At 41.2% G+C, this 18,764-nt stretch overlaps 1 protein-coding gene across 6 annotated transcripts in view; it reads right to left on the bottom strand.

Annotated features, from left to right (window-relative positions):
- The window catches only part of MAP3K13 (mitogen-activated protein kinase kinase kinase 13), an 81,844-nt gene that overhangs the window by 59,836 nt on the left and 3,244 nt on the right, over positions 1-18,764 (bottom strand). For 3 of the 6 annotated variants that reach the window (XM_074877955.1, XM_074877961.1, XM_074877954.1), the window contains exon 2: positions 13,138-13,248. The exons of 2 other annotated variants lie outside the window; for them this stretch is intronic. The gene's annotated coding sequence lies outside the window, so the exon portion shown is untranslated. Of the gene's footprint in view, positions 1-10,602; positions 10,698-13,137; positions 13,249-18,764 lie in introns of those variants that run through there. One more of the 6 variants, XM_074877958.1, reaches the window with a different exon arrangement.

The raw sequence follows: 18,764 nt of genomic DNA, 5'->3' as shown, positions 1-18,764 counted from the left end.
CCCTGGGAACAGAAAAGGGACCTGCCTGGAACTGTTCCTCTTGCAACATTTCCCCTAAAAGAGGGGCTGATTTTTCTCTGTGTCATTTCCCTTGTAAATAAAATCCATCAGTAAGGATCACCCCTTCCTCATCATTTCCTTCAGTTACTCCCATCCCACTCTAAACAATAAGCTCAGCCAGGTTAAATACATTTGTGAGAGGAAAAAAGTTGCTAATTAGTGTTTCTTCCTGCCTAAAATGCAAGATGATCCTAAAAAAGAAATTAATGCATTCCATGACCCCTATGAGATCTCCACCTCCATTTTTCTTCCCTTTCCTGCTCTTACCTCCCACAGACTGTCACCTGATCGCTATTATCTTCTTCTTTCCCCTCCACCTTCGGAGAGGAGCCTATTTCCCTTCCCTATTTATATCTTTCTCATCTCAATTATTTTTCCTGCTTCTGTGTCCACTTGCTAAAATTCATACAGCTACCTCTCTCTCCTCTGCCATCTCCACTAGCATATCTAGTCTTCTTCCCTGCCTCCAACCCTAAAGAGAAATGTGGCTTCACTAAAATCAAAGGTTCAGTTAAACCCAGATTTCACCTCAGCAGCATAACCGCATTTTATTAAAATGATGTCACTTATCCCAAACCAGCTATCCCCAAGTACAGAATGGACAAGCATCGAATAAGAGCAGGAAAGCCCTTTGCTTAGCTTTCCTCGCTCCCAGTACGAGAGCCTAATATAGCTGAACACACTGGCACGCTAGGAAATAGCAAACAACAAATGCTACGGAGTCTATTGAAATCTGTCCAGCCTCTGGAAATCCTCCACACAACAAATGTAGGTCATCAATGAACACAGGTTTTCTCTTTTAAAAGTATGAACAGATTTAAAAACACATATACTAGTATTCTCATACTTTGCACTCTCCTCAAGGTTGGGAGTATTTTAAAAAGTGACCATGAGTCTCAGAAGCAGTTCCAATAAGTAGTTTTCTTCTCTCCTGAGGTGGTGAAAAAAAAAGAAGAAACAACAGAAATCCACATCACAGCCTCAATTAACCTACAAGGACACAATTAAATGTTGCAAGTACACCCACATCACTGCAATTAGCTGCTGGCAACAAACTTGCAAAGCCAAGAGGGCACCTTGGGGTCTTCTACATACAGCTTACATAGGAAGGTATCACCACTGATAAAGCAAGGCCTCAATTTTCACTGCTGGCTGCTTTGAATTTTCAGCTTCCTAAAAGCTGATGTCACGTGGCATTTCTCCTTGAAAAATGGTGACCTTTGCAGGCTTCTGGAGAAAGAAGTCAAATCCAGTACCAAAAAGATACAGATGACAACCAAAATGTTAGTGTGCCATGCTACTCAAATGACAGAAAACATTAAATATTTACATTGACACATTATAATATGATTCTACTGTAATTGCAATCTCCTGTGACACAATCATGCTATTTTTTCTTACAGGAAACTCTCTCTTACTCTGAATACAAGATAGATGGTACCAAATAAGCGGCACAGTTGTCCCATTTCTTATCAAACACTGGTTAATGACCCTGCCCTTATACAGAGGCTGCAGAAGGGAGAACACCCCAAGAAAGCAGTCCATGGACAGACTCACAAAACACCTCCAGGAGACTCAGCCTTAGCCACATTTTGTGACATTCAACTACAGGGAGGATCCTTCCTTACCAGGATCAAGTTGACCATAGTTACTCCCCAGATCAGGACCCTCTGTCTCAGAAAGCACAGACCCATGAAATAGTTTGAGACATAACTACGCAAAACCTTCTGTAGTGTTTCTTGGGCAACCAGTAAAGCTAACAGCCACCACCTGAGCTATATTTTACACCTTATTTCTCACTGAAGAGCCAAAAGCAAGCCTCCCTACATCTCCAGCTGACAATAGCAGCAGTAGCTCCATTATTCCAGGACAGAACTGGCTGTAAGTATTGGCTGAAAACATTTATTCCTGCTGGGAACTGGTAACTATCTTTAATTGTTGGCAGCAGTTGTGGGCCAGGGGAATCTCTCTTGTGCCAAACAGCAGACAAAACAAAACAAACAAAAAAATTATTGTACCTTGCATATACCACAATACCTACATTGCCTTGAACACTGTGCTTGTGTTTAGGCTGAAAGCGAGAAAATATTTTAGACCAGCTATACTCAACTACTAAAGCTACTGAAAAGCAAAATGACTGAAAAGGTGCTCCGTCTTTTATGTCACAGATTCAAGGGTGAGGAAATACCACATAAGGGTATGTGACCAAAACATCAGCAGTGAATCACAGACCTGCAGACCTGCACATGGACAGTGACCCTAGTCAAGATTTTTCTATCAGTTTTACAACATTGATGAAGTTCAATCCAAAAATACAGTCCCAGTTTGCTAGAAATGTATTTCTGACTGAGCACAGTTAATAAAATAGACACCATGAACAGAAAATACAGGTTAAACAATGCTCTTGTGTGTGTGTGAAGTTCAGCCACATCAATATAGACTGTCAGACATTTTTCCCCATCTTCTTCAACCAGAAAGGGTTCAGGAGTTCGTTTAAGTTTTTCGTAAGAAACTCTTCACACAAGCTTAAGTTTCTATTTATTAATTTAATTTATCAATACAAATTTAATATCAATTTAATTTATCAATATAAAAAGTAATTTATCCACATAAAGAAATTTTTGAAAAAAAAAAAATGATTAAAGTTCTATTGTAGGATATCTTTTCTACTCCTACAGGGTATCTGTGTAAGCTGGGTTGCAACCTTCAGGTTGCACGTATTTGTTGACTGTCCCCAGGAAAGCCAAGAAAACAGTAAAAGGAGCATCCAGAAAGAAGGCCAAAAGACAACTTGGTTCACCTTGTGAACACCACACTGAGGTTTCTGCAGGAGGAGATTCTAACTGGCATATAAACACAAAATAATCCTTGAGAAACTGTCATGTTCATCTGCTGAAGAACTGTTAGCCATTATATAGGAAGATGACAATCTGAATTTCTAGCCTGGTAAACTTTAAGGCTGAAGAGATGGAGAGCAATAGCAGGTGGCCGTTGATATCAAGGTCGTTGCTACTGCATCTTCAGCACATATTCTCTTGCTCCAGGCAATCACTTGATTTCACATGATTCCCAGAAAGACCAAATTCTACTTCAGAGATTGAATGAAGCTCAAGAAACATTTTCTCTCAAAAAACATCTTGAAAACATGAAGCAATCAGAATGATGCAGCTTTCTTCTCCTGCCAAGTGCCCAGGGTAACAAAGGTAATCAAGATAAAGGCACAAAATAAGACTTTGACGGTAGATGGTCAGTGCCTAATACAGGTATGATTCTTCTAGGTTGGCTTTTGTGAACGTAATCACCTGAGATGACATGAAGGACAATTTTCTTTAGCACATTAGAAGAGCTTGCTGAGAAGAAAAGAACACTTAATGCTCACTTTTGCCTCCCCTTTGGGTTTGCCTTGTGTCATCTCCTCAGGTTGATCAAACCTCTTCCTTCCCACATGCTTCATTGAGAGGCATTACAGAAATAGCCTCATTGCTCTGAATAGTTCAAGAGCAATGTGTTGTACAGATAACGAATCTCAACTACATGGGAGGATACGCATTTTAATCCGAGAACAATAGAAACTAACCTTGATGCTGGAAAATGTAGACCAGGGAGAGTGAGAGAGAGGACTGTATCTTTACCCAAGTGTGAGAGCAGTTTCTCATGCTCCGGACCGACCATCAGTTCAGAATGAGGAAACACAGGCAGTGGAAGTCTGTTCCCTAGGCCCTAAAATACCTACTGCAAGCCTAAACACACCGGTGCATAGTCTTGTTCTGGTAAGAGCATGACACAGGAAATCCCTAAAATGGGCTGAGGGTAAGACAGAACAAGCAAATGAGTTGCTCAGGACTATTATATTCAAAACCCATTTGTCAAAGGGAATCGCTGACTGATGGAATGAGGTATGGTGGTTTCTGAAGATGGCAACAGGGCTCTTGTCCCTCTTTGTGTGGATCCTGACACACAAACAGTCTGCACAGGTAAGAGACAAGAGTTAGCCACGAAGGTATTGCTACTCATTACCCATGAAGCCATGCCAGGATTTAGTCTTTTTTTTTTTTTTGAGTTCATAGCTTCAAATATCAGACAGACTGCTGATGGGAGAACAGATACACCACTACCAGAAATTATTCCTGAAGATAAATCCTCAAGCACAATGCTGAGTTCCTTGTAAAGAAGAGTTGAGCAGAATATCTTTTCCTTTAGTGAAAAGCCCTATCATTTCTTCTAACAGGTAGTCAGTCTATTGATTGTTGACTTGGACGAGAAGGCTGACAGTCAAGAAGCATAATGGTCACTGGTCTCAGCTACTGAGCAAACAGCCTTCGCATATGCAGCCACATGCGGGGCTGTTGTCTGATACCTGGCCTTCTACGTTACACCCTTTCATTCCTTCCAGTTGTCGTTACACTCACACTTCAAAAAGAGGCTAGAAATTCTGCTTACTGAGTAACTCCCAGTAAGTCACTACGGGTTGTTGCAATGAGAAAGTTAAAGATACATCTCACAAAAGCCCACCTTTCAAGCTCCTGGTCCTTGAATAGGCTGCTAAGAAATTTTACTTCTATTGCACTATCATAATCAAGTATCTCAAGACATGGCAGGAGAAAAATATAATGCCTTAGGAAGAGGAAGCGAGAAAGGTACATTAAGAAGTAGTTGATGTCACTTCTCCAAACATTTAAGTATCAGTGAGACAGTGAAAGGGGTCTACTAGAGCTTCTTAGTTGCTTTGCCTTCCCTGCTCTGAGCACCAGGAGAAGGAAAGCCATTGGATCACGGTAGGTCTCTTGTGTAGCCAGTGTAGTGTGATTTGGTGGTACTAGGTTGGAGAAAAAGGATTCATAATGGCTCAAGCATCAGGCCTGGTAACAGGAAAGAAGCCTTTCTTGACAAACATGCAAGTCAAAGAAAATCATATATTCCTTTGACCTGCACATCTTACTGTAAACACTCAGTTTGCATTTTCTTTTTTTTTTTAAAGCACCAGGAAGAGTGAAAATCATTCTTAATCCACTTACATGCTTTGCCAACATTAGCCTATTTTCTGTTTTTACTGGTAACTGCTACTCACCCTTCTTCCATTCTAAATTCTGCTACATTTGTGTACTATCCCCTCTGACTCACAAGAGTGAGAGCTGACACTTCCCTCACCCTTTTTTCCCCTCCTGTTGAAACCTTATTTCCACTGCTCTAATAGTTCTTGACTTAACTGGGACAAGGAAAATTATTCTGGGCTTCTCCATCCTAGCAGTCAGGCTATTCTGTATTAGCCATCCAGAGCACTGAAAAATCACACTGAAGCCCCAGGCAACCATACTAACACTCCCTTAAATTCATGGTTTAATAAAATTGCCCATTTTTACTGGACGTGTCTATAGCTGTATATATATATATATATATGTACTCTTTTTGCACAAAAATCCTTCAGTGTTAATAAAATTCAGAAAAGTCTCTTCACTGCTACACATAGCAAAGTTCATTTAACAGCATTCATTCCAAGAGGTCCCAGTTTCTATCCAACACTAAAATATAACTATTTCTTAGGCAAGATTTTTTTCCCCATCTTTTCAAGCAACATGCAGAAGCATATATAATACTGAAGAACAGAAGTCCTAGTAAATATTGCACACTAATTAAATGTAGAATTGTATCTACTACTTTAGGCGTGCAGCTGAAAGACCTGACATTCAAAAGGTGGCTACACTGCTGCTCCCTTAGCCTGTTTTAATCTAGGTTTGCACATTCACCTCCCCAGAAATGGAGGGGAGGAATTTTTAAGTAGGTAGGGTATGGTCTTCTCAGACTCTGACCTTAACTTTGTATCATCCGATGCCCAATACCACTGCATGAACATTAACTCTTTTTTTTTAAGGGATGCAAAGTGTTTCTGTACAACCCCATTTTTCACAGCAATGCAATTAAGAATTTGGTTCGACTCATTTATAGCAGTAGCAGTTTCAGACTACAACACACGTACCTCTGAAAATATGAGCCCTTTTCAGAGTAAACCAAAATGAAAACCTGCAGTGACATATATCTGAACTCCATTACAGAGCCTTGCCATCTCCTGGTGCAGAAACAACAAAGTGAAGTTTTCTCTTATATATTGTGAGAAAGCAAATCTCTTGCATTTTTCAGATGGCACTTCCCATAAACTGCCCATCATTTCAACTGCAAGAGACAGCACGCTAGATAAATGTATTATTACTTTCTAGAAGAGTGCATCCAGAAAAGCCTTTCCTTTGAGTCACAGTACCCAACTTTTGAAACTCTTCTGTCAGGGAAAAGCAGGGCTGGATTGAATTTCCTGGCGTCTACACCTGAAACCAGCCATGATTCAAGTTTGCCACTAAGTTATGCTGTTCAGGGTCTCAGTGTACAATACTCCCCCGTTCACAAACAAGGAATTAAGCACCAGCTCATTTTGCAGTCTCCACTTTGCCCATCCCGACACTCACTGGAAACAGAACGCTGGCTGAAGGCTGGTATCAGTACAGAGCAGAGCAAATAAAGATACCAGTACAATCACTTTGTAGGTAAGTCAGCCAGTGCAAGCATAGCTGTCTAGAAAATACACAGCGGAGAAGCAGGAATGTACCAAAGCATAAGCAGGAGTTCTATTAGACCTGAAATTACACATACTGAGAATACAATATCCTCTGCTACCACTGCAACATTTTGTCCAGCAAACATTAAGTTTTCCCCTTCTTAAGTGCTGTCTCAGGAGAAAACCAATTTAAAAGCACACACACACACACACTACCAGTTTTGGGTGGTAAACTATGCACACTCAGTTTACACTTCATAAATAACAGCTACAACGGACAATGCAAATACACATCCATGTGATGCCATCTGTGTGTCTCCCAACTCCCCCACCATCCACACAGAAACAACAACACTTTGAGGTACCTGCCAGCATCAGGCTTCAGTCTGCATGCAGACCCCCTGTCATGAACTAATGAAATGGTCACCAGCACCATGAGTTGTCATACTCACCATCCCCTCTACAAGACCCTTTTGAGAGAACCAATTCACAGCCCTTACCGCAATAAAGACCAGGTCAGCACAACTTAAACACAGAGAAGGACTGCCAACGGAAGCTCTCCCCAGCCTCCCTTGCCGTTAACAAATACACAGTAAAAAACACTGGTACATCCATTGGATCAGCAAGTGGGTGTGAGGTTTGGGTGGGGTTTGGGGGCTTTATTAAATTGTTTTGGTTTAGGTTTTTTTTAATCTCAGCAGTATTGTGTCTAGTAGTGTTTACAGGAGACATCATTTCACAAAGAACTACGATCCTCTCACAAAAAGGTACACAACTGCATTTGCAAAGGTATAAACACAGTGTTAAAAGTCTGAAACCCTCCAGTTGATTGGAAGCCTTTTTTTGATCCATGTATGTATATCACTGGCAGAGGTATGCCCAAACCACCAGTGCTCTGATTTCAGCCAGCCCCGTTGGGATTCGGCACAGCTGATTTTCTGGCAGTACAAGCATGTTCTGGGTGAAGTGCAGTACAAAGCTGGCCATCAGGTGTATGGCACCTGCTCAGAGCCACCATCCTGAAACCTCTGTGACAGAGTGCTTCAAAGATAGGAACAAAAACTTGAAACCAAGTAACATATTGATAGATGAAATAGCAGCTGAGATTGCCTGCACTTGCCTTCACAGGCTGTGACTTTAATAGGAGCATACTCAAGTGCTTTAGTAACAATTTTAGAAAGACCAATATCAACTTCATTTATTTTTACAAAGCCTTTCTCTGCCCTCATCTTCACTGACTACACATGTCAGAGAAAGGTCAAAATAGCTTAATTTTCTTCTGCACTGGACAAAAAGGCATGAAGAACTGCCAGGAAATTTAGCTTATTTCATTTTCACTGTAGCTTAAGGAAGAACAGAAGGAATTTATTATCATCAAATTGACTCCAGCATAACCTGGCTGCTTTTATCAAGGTTGTGTAAATTAAAAAGATAAAACCAGAGCTCCACTTTCCCTGAGATTAAAAAGATGCATCAACTCAAAGACAGTGTTTAGATTTCAAGGAAAAATAAACTGTGGTAACAGACATCAGAACACAAGAGTTGAGCACCTTTCCAAACACAGCTATTTCAAAATAACAGATAATGCAACACCCATGCACCAGAGAATGGAGACCAGCTCAAGTGCTAAATGAACTAAGTAAAAGTTTACCATGGACCTTATCAGTAATACTAAACTTTTCCTTTACTTGGGAGCACTGAGCAAACATAATTTTAATAGAAATGTAATTTTGTTTCAAGATGGTTAAGTGCAACGTGCTTGAGAAACAATATCTTCTTATTTGATAAGGCAACATGCAGACAACATGATGCTACCTGGCAAATTTACAGTGAATTGAATGCTGCACTTCTTTCATACTAATCAGTATCTAATCACTACACACAATCATAATGTAATCAAACATTTTTTTAAATACACAATATTTAAATGTAGGAAAAATATACCATAAAAATAGAATTGTTTTACTCAGGAAGCTGGAAAAAACCACCACAGGAATCTGAAGCAATACGTCCTCTTCCCCTCCAATGTGATTAAAGGTTTTTACAGTTTATTCCCTTAACTGACAGCTTAATGTGCTCTGCTTAGCAAAAATTATTTTCTTAATAGCAGATCTTAATAAAAGAGAAGTGTGCCATGGCTTTCAGACTGGACACTTATTCTCTAACAAAAGTGGGCTGCAGTCTCCTCCTGACACAGTGAGGTCCCAGATTAGGAATTCCTGAAGTTTTTTGTTCATGGAAAGTTAATTCCAGTGCAGCGGCTGTGTAAAACAGCTCTAAGAACAGCAAGCCTCAGGCTGATGTTGATAGTACAGCCTCCTTTGCCATTAAGTGAATCCTATCAGTCCCCAGTGGTAATATTTCACATCCAGTTGAAGCAGAACAAATGGTTCCCAACACAGTAAATGAAACATGAAAAAAAGCCTAAGTATATCTAGCAACCAAGCCGTCAAATCCACCACAGTAACACTGACAACAGCTACAAATTCAATGTGGGGATGAAGCTGATGGATCTTCCTCTAGGAAACTTGGTGTGTCTCAGGCTGCTTACACTACTTGCACCACAAACTGAGTTGCAGCTATTGTGCTTCCAGTTTATAACATGAAACCCTCAAGATCTCCAGAATAAAAAGAGATAACCCCATGATTAGTTGGACTTCTTCAAGCATCTCTAGAGGTGGCTGGAAGAGCTCCCCTTCGCAGAAGGGGATAAGCAACGCCCTGAAGACAGCATAAGTAAAAGCAAAGGAGTATCTAAAAGTTTAGGCAGTTCTCCTCCACAGCTTTTGTCTCTAGTTGCCCAGAGAGCTCCCCCAGAATGGTCTCAGCCATCCAGCACTGGAAGCATTCCCTCTCCCAGAGAAAGTAAGAATGGCAACTAACTCTGGCTGGGCAGCATCATTTAGTCTGTGAGTCTTTGCCCAAGGTTCAAGCTGTCCATATTTAGTCAAGATTCAGGTTAAATTGGCAATTTTTTCTCCCAATGAGATAAGAATTTAATCCAGAAACACTGAGGCATTTTCAAATCCCCCAAGGCCACAAGTGATGACATATCAGGGACAGAGAGACACGGGAGAGAAGCTAACAGGGACCCCTACACCTATCCAAGGTATTACACTTAGGATAGAAGCCTGCTACAGTCTAATCCACATGAAAAACGGACGCAAATCCAGAGCCTCAGCAAAACCCAGTGGTTATCTGATATCTCAGTGCATGCACGCTGGAAGCCAGTCTTATGGTACCCAGGTGGGCCAGTGTAACATGCCCTATTCCCTCCCTAGTAGAGCTTCCCAGTGAGCACAAACACTTGACATGCCTTGTTCCACCATGCAAGCTGCAAATCTCCTCTTCAAGGAGACAGCAATATATCATCATTACTCAGCCACCCTTTGGCTGCAGCAGCTGCCAGAGAAGCACAGCTCACAGATCTCCGGTCCTAAAGCCCTATCTGCAGCAGCCAGCTGTCCTCAAAGGCAGTCAAGCAGGAATGAACTGCTGAAACCTCCTGCTCTAGCAACAGCTCTGGACGCGGTGTGCTCTGGGGCTCCCACGGGAGGCCAGAGATGCACTTCCTCCGGTGCCCTGTCCCGCAGGAGGGATGCAATCAGCACAGGCACCAGACCCAGCTTGCAGGCCATCTGGCAAACCACGATGCTGCCTCTGATCAAGAAGAGGCTTTGAGCCAAGAATCAGTACCAACTGTTTTACTGGAAACATCTCCAAATATTTTCCAGCTACCGTTGAAAATATCTCTTCTAACAAGGCTGGAACAGCTACTAGCTCCAGTGGAGGTGTCTCTCTACAACTGCACACCGCGAGAAGACCCTGTGCTGACAAAATCTGCTGGCTTTGTGATAGCAGCTAAGAAATTAGCAAGTGAACAATAAGCAAGAAATAGGAGCAAGTACTCAGAGCAGACAGTATCAGGAATACCAGTCACTGCCTAATATTTACTTAATGACTCGGAGAGGAAGATCCATCCATTTAGGCTTACTAACCAGTATGTGAACAGGTAATAGGAGAGCTTATGAAATCACCGGGAGCTCAGCTCTTCCTGAACTCAGGGAACAAAGAAGCCTTATAGCAGCAAAATATCCTCTTTTTACTCTCCGTCTTTCTTTACCCTGTTGCACAATCTTTCTCCACAGATTAAAGCTGCAGAAGAAAGAGGAGAGAGCAAAAGGAAGAAGAGGTTATTTCTGTTCATCCACATCAACAGAAAAGTACAGACTACAGCAGAACAAATATTTCTGAGAGAGATTCCCTAGATTTCCAGATTTTTTTCCACAAAAAGGTTCACAGATAACACCTTTACCTTCAAAACATCCTTCATCCACACATGAACAGCATGTGGTTTAACGACGGACTTCTGCATTCACTCAAACATCACAAGAACTTTTTAATATTGGAGATTAATATACAGTAGTTACTTGTGCAGAATCCATAGACTGCACTTAAAATATGCTTCCTCCAAAAAACAACAGAAGAACATTCTACAAGTACATAACCATTCACAGCCTCTTTACACATAAGGAATGCATAATGTAGAAGAAAGTATGGCACTCCAAGATCTACAAGCATGTTTTGAATGTTTAGACTGCAAACACAGTACAGGAAAATAACTGTTATTTTATCCACATACACAGAAAACACTCAACTTACGGCTCTTGGAACACATCCTACTTTTCTGTAGCATTAGATTAGCTTCCACATTATTAGGTAGAATGTGTGAAACTTCAATAGCAAGTTCCTATTTAAAGTTTTTCAGAAGTCCTCAGTGTCTAACTACATATAACAGTAGAAACTCAAAATCCAGTTGTCCCAGCTCACAAAAAAAGATACTCAGTTGACCTCAGTTTCTACTTTTGAGCACTTCAATATTACTTTTCCCCACACATAGCTGTAAGGAACACCCAGGGCAACACACTTACAATTAATGAAAAATTAAACAGAAACAAAGCTGGTGATTCAGGAACATGGACTCAGTACTGCAAATGGCTAATTTTCCATACAAAGTCCCATGGCTCTAATGTATATAAATTTACTCAAAGATGTTCCCAAAACATTCCACAGCTCATCCTGTTGAATCTGAAGAGCACCCTTGCAATACACAGGCAACTAGTCAGTACAAGAGGATCTTTTAGAACTTGGTAACACCTTTTGGTTCGGGGGTTTCAGGTTTCCATCCTTTTATGCACAATTGTGCAGATTATACCAGAGACCAAATAGCACAAATAAATGTGAACAGTATGTCTCTCTCCAGCTACAACTCTTTCCTTCCTTGAGTAGTAAGGCCCCCTGACACTGCATCCCCTCCTACCTCTGTACTACACTCATGACAGGCTTATCATTACTGCCAAATATACAAATATTTAAGAAACTCGCATGGATAAGGAGACAGCTCCAAATCTCCAAAAACACAGGAATAATGAGTTCAGCATAGGCTGAATTTCTACCAGGCCTTTCTTCTCACACCAAAAAGCATTTATGCACAAGAGGCCTGTGACTCCAATGCTGAACATTTTGGAACAATGCAGGCAGAATGACAATTGACAACCACCTAGACCTATTATTCACCACTGACACTCCAGTATTAGCTTTGACTTCATAGGTGCTAGGTTGCTCATACCAAAAAAATAGAAAAATTAATTATCAATAAAGTAACCAACAGAAAAGCAAACTTATTAGCCTAATTAAAAAGCAGAATTAATGCTGCTAAGCAGGCAAACTTAGGCTTACATAGGCTCATGGCTTCCTTCTATATGCTATTTATTAAAGTGACATTAAAGTCTAAAACAAGGTATTTTAAACCTTAACTGTTTGTCTCAGAAATCCTGGGTTTATTTCAATGTTGAGTGCAGGACTTACATGACATTTCCCGTTTTGATTTCTGTTATTAAAGGATTTTAAAACAATACCGTACGGTCACTGCCTACAGCCCTAAGGGGCTGAGTACAAAAATAACATAGAAGATATCACAAACTCTACAAAATATAATTTTGATTTAATTTCATTCAAATATTATGTTCTTTACTTTGGGGAAATTAATTTACCATCTCTGATAGCAAGCACTCTTCTTCAGCTACTCTGAACACTGATAATATCATTTGAGATACGACTGGAACAGCACTTAAAATGCCTTACCTAATTTAATACATTCACCAAACTAAACAAAAGTTTCTCTTACAAACTTAACTTTCTCATCCTGCAAATAAAATACCTGCATTTCCTCCACTCACCAAAAAATAGCCACGTTCTAAATGGTTCACCTCTTTCACTAACCACTCTAGCTTTTTCAAGAGCTTCCAAATTAATGATAATTAATTGGTACGGTGGAAAATATTACCTACTTCCTACATATTTCTCCCAATGATAAAATACATATTTTCTCAAACATGCTTCTATGGGCTGTGCCAGTCCAGAAAGGCAGTTGCACACTAAGCTGAAATAAGGACAGATCTATCTTTGGGAAGACCAATGATCAAGACCCAAGACATTGGGCAGCTCATCTGTCACATACAAAACCTACTCACCTTCAAGACATGATAGTTTCCCAAGTGTGAACAGGCTCATTTTGGAAGATGTAATGGTCCATCAGTTTTTGTCCTTAACTCTCTTTGTTCCTCCTCTCAGAAACTGGTATTCTGGAGATATAAAAAGAACTTCAATTTAAAAGATAGCTCTCTCAGATAAAGATACTATGTTACATAAACATTACATTTTTCCTGCTTTTTACCAGGCACACTAAAAGGTCACCCGAAACCAATCTGATGGGTCCAGCCACTGAATTACTCTTATCTCAAAGAAGGCAGTAAGGGCTTCTTTCTTTACCCCTGCGACCCTCACAGCTTACACATATACTATCTACATTACAGTAGCGTATTGAGAATTTATCCTAAAGACAGGGAATGGGGAAGTGACTTAAAGTCATACTGGTGCCAGAACTGAGAATTACACTGTGTTATCAAAAGTCCCTTTTCACCTTGTCTGCTACATTTTTCATACTGACATATATTTACTACACCTAGGTTTATCTCAAAAGCATGAACACTGAACTTTTCTGCTGAATTTTGCCAAGGTTCCCTGGATAACCGAATAGCTTCCTTAACCTCATTGGAGACACTTGATTCCAACTGTGCAGCACAACCAGGACACTTCTTAGTCTGCTTGGGATTCTGAGGAGTTTGATATATGTTTGAAAAATAAGGCTGAAAAGGCAAAGCAAAAGCACTAAGATTATAAATGAGCAAATGCCACATTAGAAACAAATTCCCTAGGAGGCCCAATTTTGCAGCCAAAATAATTAGATCACTAGCAAGAATCATCCCAAGTAGATAAATGGTGTGTTACAAGATTAACCAAGGTCATGTTCTCTTACATCCAGCTTTTAAAAAAGATTCCTCCCCTGAAAACCTAACCCTCGGGCTCCATCCAAATTAAGAATTCTTTGTTGATGTACATCAGTAGAAACTGAATCAAAGCACGCTATAGCCCATCAAGTGCTGACTGCCCAAGGAAAGGCCACATGCCCCCTGAGTGAGAGAAATCCGCATTTGAGAGCCACCTAGACTCTGTGACTGGTGCTGCTGGATGTTCAGAGATAAGTGCCAACTCATTAAAATCCAACATTAAAAGTTTATTAAATATGCAGACATTAATGGAATTGGACTAGCAGCTACTTAGGCAGATAAAATTTCAACACCACATGTCCTGCAGTGCCTGTTATCAATATTATGTCCTTTTGGAAGTGTCCGTGAAAGAGTCACGATGCTACTCAAGGCAATGAAACCCTCCATCTCTTTCAGATTACTCAGGTCACACTCTCAAGGTTCCCACTAGCCAGGAAGTCTAGGAAAAGACACCTACTTCCCAATAATTACAGTTCAGTATATTCTATCCATTTTCACACTTGACTGCTTGAGATGCAAAGTCTCCCCAAGATTTTTTTTCCCCTTTGGTCATATCTGCAGGGCAAGTCCCACACCTCTTTGCAGGCTCACAGGTAGAGAGGTTTTGCATACATCCCAAAATCACAGTTCTTGCCAACTTGCTACTGGAGTTTGAAAGAACTACAAAGAGAGGAGGAGTAGAGTGTCATAAAGACAACACAGATTAAAGAAACTCAGCCACTTAAAAGCAACTCTCCTGTAATTTCAGGTAACAACATGTGTGTAGAGCTCTGCTTGGAGCTACTCTTTAAACAAGCATCAGAGTCCTCCATGCAAACAGCAATCTCAGTACATTTTGCTCCACAAAATGCAGTTTCATTCCTGGATGACTCTGCAAAGTCCCAGTGTTTGGTGAGTATCTCAACAAACCTCCAGGTTTTTGCTGTAGAGTGACATCAGACTTGGAAGTGTTCTTCACTAATACTATCAGCATAATCTGAGCTAGTCCAGGGGGAAAGGAGGACAAGGAGTATCTCTCATCACACAAAGCATAAACAAGCTCCTAAGAGTCTCTAATCCACCTCCAAGTGCCTTGCTCTCTCAGTAGTAGCTTCAAAGAACGTCTGGAAGATTTAATCCTCTAATTATGCAAAAAAACCAAAAAAGTCTTCTCTCAACACACAAGTGTGGTATAGCACCTCTGCCGTGTGAGGTTTCAGAAAAAAGATTGAAACGAAATCTTAGGGAGCAACCTGGGAAAAGCATGACTTACCAGGAAAGGATAGAAATTAAGGAGTATGAACCACTGTGACCTGCAAAGAAAACACTGAACTCACTGAGCACAAAGAGGGGAAACTGGCCGTTTGGCTGAGGAGGTTCTTTACTACCATCTTTCCTGGTACCAATGACAGTCTCGTACTGGAGAAGAGCGTGCTGTTTTAAGCATCAAGAACTACCCAGCACCCAGCCCATGCAACGCAACACAAATCAGAAGTTAGGGTTTTCTTTCAGTCCTGCAACCATACGGGCCTCCCACAAAATAGGCAGAAGGTTTAAGGATGCCTTGGCCGGGAGGGAATCAACAAAATCAGCCATCCATCATCTGATTCAACACAAGGCATCACATGTTGCAGAATCCTGAGTAGCAGCCAATTTGGGGTCAGACATACAATAGCCTCCCACTCCATGAATCAGGAAGCCTGGGCTTAGATTTAGATTTTTCAAAAGAGAACTGACAGTTCCTGTTGGAAATGGAGCAAAGAGATCAACTTCAAGGTAATCTGGTTTCTGAAGAGGGCACTGACCAAATCTCACACTCAGAGTCTGGGGAATGATCTTTGCTGCTTCAGTGTGTTCAGAACCACAGGAAAGCAGCCAGCTTGCCAACAAGCTTGAGGCGCTGTTCCCAAGGTCAACTACTCCCTGACAAAGCAAAGGAAAACCTCTGCTTTAGGGACAGGATCTCTTAGGGACATCATGACAACTCTTTTTGTTGCGAGTTGTACATTCTGGCCCTAGACATGGGGAAAAATGACTCTGCAAACATTCCCTATGGCTTCAAGCACTATGAGGCTTCCACACAGATACCTCCTCAGCCGACTGCCTACCTGGTCAGCTTACTGAGCCCCGAACTTGACTGCACTAAACAGCTCCATCAACAGTTCGGATTATCTCTCTCCAGAGAGCTCCTGCCCCCAGGCACAGGCAATGGATGACTGAACACAAAAATAGTACTTGTAGCTTACAGTCAGCACACCTTTGTTCTATCTTCTGCCCATCAAGCTGAAGGAGGAGTCTCTAATCATGAGAACACATTAAATCAGTTAACCAGCACCACTATTTCCTCCCATTACAGACAGGCAAGTACATCAAAACTACAGGACATTGTACCTTGAGGAATGTAAGTAACCCATTAAAAGAGCACTCTATTTGTAAGTGAACCAGGAAGGTCAAAGTACTGTGTCAGCTATATGACATACTAACCTTCACTTAGGAAGATATGAGAGAGAAGTCCTCCCAGCAACCCTATGACCAAAGCAACTTTTAAACATTCTCATTCCCACAAGGGTGTCCTAATGCCACCAAGCAACACCACAAACTTTAGCATTCAGGTTGTTATAAGGAAAACAGGTAGAAAACAAATTTTGTTAAGGAAAACTCAGAAATCAGTCTGCTACCTGCTGAGGTCCATGGCACCACCAGCACGAGAACCCAGCACTGGGTTTTCTCCACCAACGTTCAGGTGCTTGGCTGATCTGAAGCCAGCAGCAGCACTGGATACACAGCACCAGTGGGAAACTGCTCTTTGAGGGTTACCTGAGTAGTCCAGAAATAGGGAGGGATATAATTGAGAGGAAACTTCACCCCTTTAGCACTAAGCCATCCTGCCACAGACCAAAGGCCAAAACTGTAGTGGCCACAGCACCAGGCACCACACAGGACAGTGACAGCGCAACCTGACAAGACAGGCTGGCACAGTGATCCAGAACTGTGGATGTCAGGGGCACTGACCTTTATCTATGAGTTGTAGCACAAATCTGTTAAGCTAAGATAGGAGCAGCCATAACTCAAAAGTCTCTGAAATGTAGACGAGGTGTTTCCTGGCAACAACAACAAACCAAAGGAGTAAAATGCATGTTTTCTCACCACCTTGCTGCTGGATGACCCTGCTAACACGCCTTTGCAGAAGACAGGACCCTCCCTGACAGAACCACCACCAACAGCTGATCCAGCACAGCAACACCAAAGCTGACATTGCTATGCTCCCCTCTGCTCGGCTCTGAGGTTAGACAGGCTGACCACCTTCTCCCTGAGGGAACTCCAAAAATAGCATTCACTAACTCAATGGAGTCTATGCCTGAATAAACCACGGGCAGAGGTCTTTGTTCACAGCTCACACCACAGCAGTATGCTCGCTCAGTAGATGGATGCAAGGAGAAATGTAGGCCACACAGGCAAAGAAAAAGAGATATCCAGACTTCAAAGATATCATAGATCTCATTTTCAGAGTCAGGAAATTAATACCCATTAAAATAGCCTACAAGTGCTGGGGTACAACTCACTATGAGCCAGATGGGGTAAGGCAAAAACATGCTTCATCAGAGAGTTAAAAAGTTGGGGTTATTTTTCCCCCCAATAAATTGCCCAGTGAATCATTAAAGAAAAATCTTTGTTATGTAACTATTCAGACTTATACAAAGAACACTTGTAATTAGCTCTCAAAGTAATCCTCTGACCACCATCTGGAGTTCAGCCTAAATCTTGATCTCAGTCACACCAAAATTCCATGCATCTTTGAAACACACCTGAAAATGAATCACATCACCACATTATATTCACAAAGTGGAAAAAGTTGACAGAAATGCTAAAAACCCAAATGACCTTTTACTCCACGAGCCCTTCACAGACAGCTCTATAAATGCACATTCCAGAATATCCAGAGAGTGAGCAGGGAGCAATTCATGCCCATTGCAATTCGGGAAATGGTTTCAAAACGAGTAAGTAAAAAGGCAGGATTTATCAACCCGATCCTAATTCTAAAACAAAATGTTTCTTCCACTGAAACCTCAGTTTATAGCAATCAAAGTTGACACATGACATACCCAACCTTCTTCCAATAACCCAGGAGAAAAATCTTCCTGAACTAGATTCTGACAGTAAACTAGACTTAACAAAGATATAAAATAACTTATTACCCCACATGTAAACAGCTCAAAATATCTTACTATTAAAGGATGCAGAGATTCCTTCACCTAAAGCACCTTAGATGACTGGCTCTTCTTTTTTTTCTTTGCTAACAACCTCCTGATTAGCTTGAAACTCCTATTCCCCACTGGCAAATAAGAAAGTCTAAGATGCCTCCCACCTACAAAGCCTCTTAGCTCGAGAAAAATGAGTTTTCTTTAATATACAGCTCTGTGTTGCATGCTGAGCTCCCCACAGCAAAGCATTCAAGAATGATACACACTGCATCACTGAGGAACAAGATTTATCTTGTCACTTCCAGAGGAATTCTATTTTCAGTGAAGTTTAGCAACCAGATTTTGGACCTTTGTAAGAAAGCCCACAACAGCAAGGGAAGAGACATGGAGCAGACTGAAAATACTGAATCAGTCACGCTTAGGCCAGATTTGAAAGTGAATCTTTACAAGAATGAGAAATATTTATTTTTTCAAGGGATCATGTATATATGAAACACAAAGAGCCTTCTATACCAGGAGGCATGGTCCGAGACAAGACTTCCTGACAGCTGGTTTACCAGCACACAGAAT

Source organism: Strix uralensis, chromosome 9, assembly GCF_047716275.1.
Source record: "Strix uralensis isolate ZFMK-TIS-50842 chromosome 9, bStrUra1, whole genome shotgun sequence".
Classification (NCBI taxonomy): Eukaryota; Metazoa; Chordata; class Aves; order Strigiformes; family Strigidae; genus Strix; species Strix uralensis.
The sequence above is the reverse complement of the archived record's forward strand: the minus strand, read 5'-3'. Positions and strand labels throughout refer to the sequence as shown.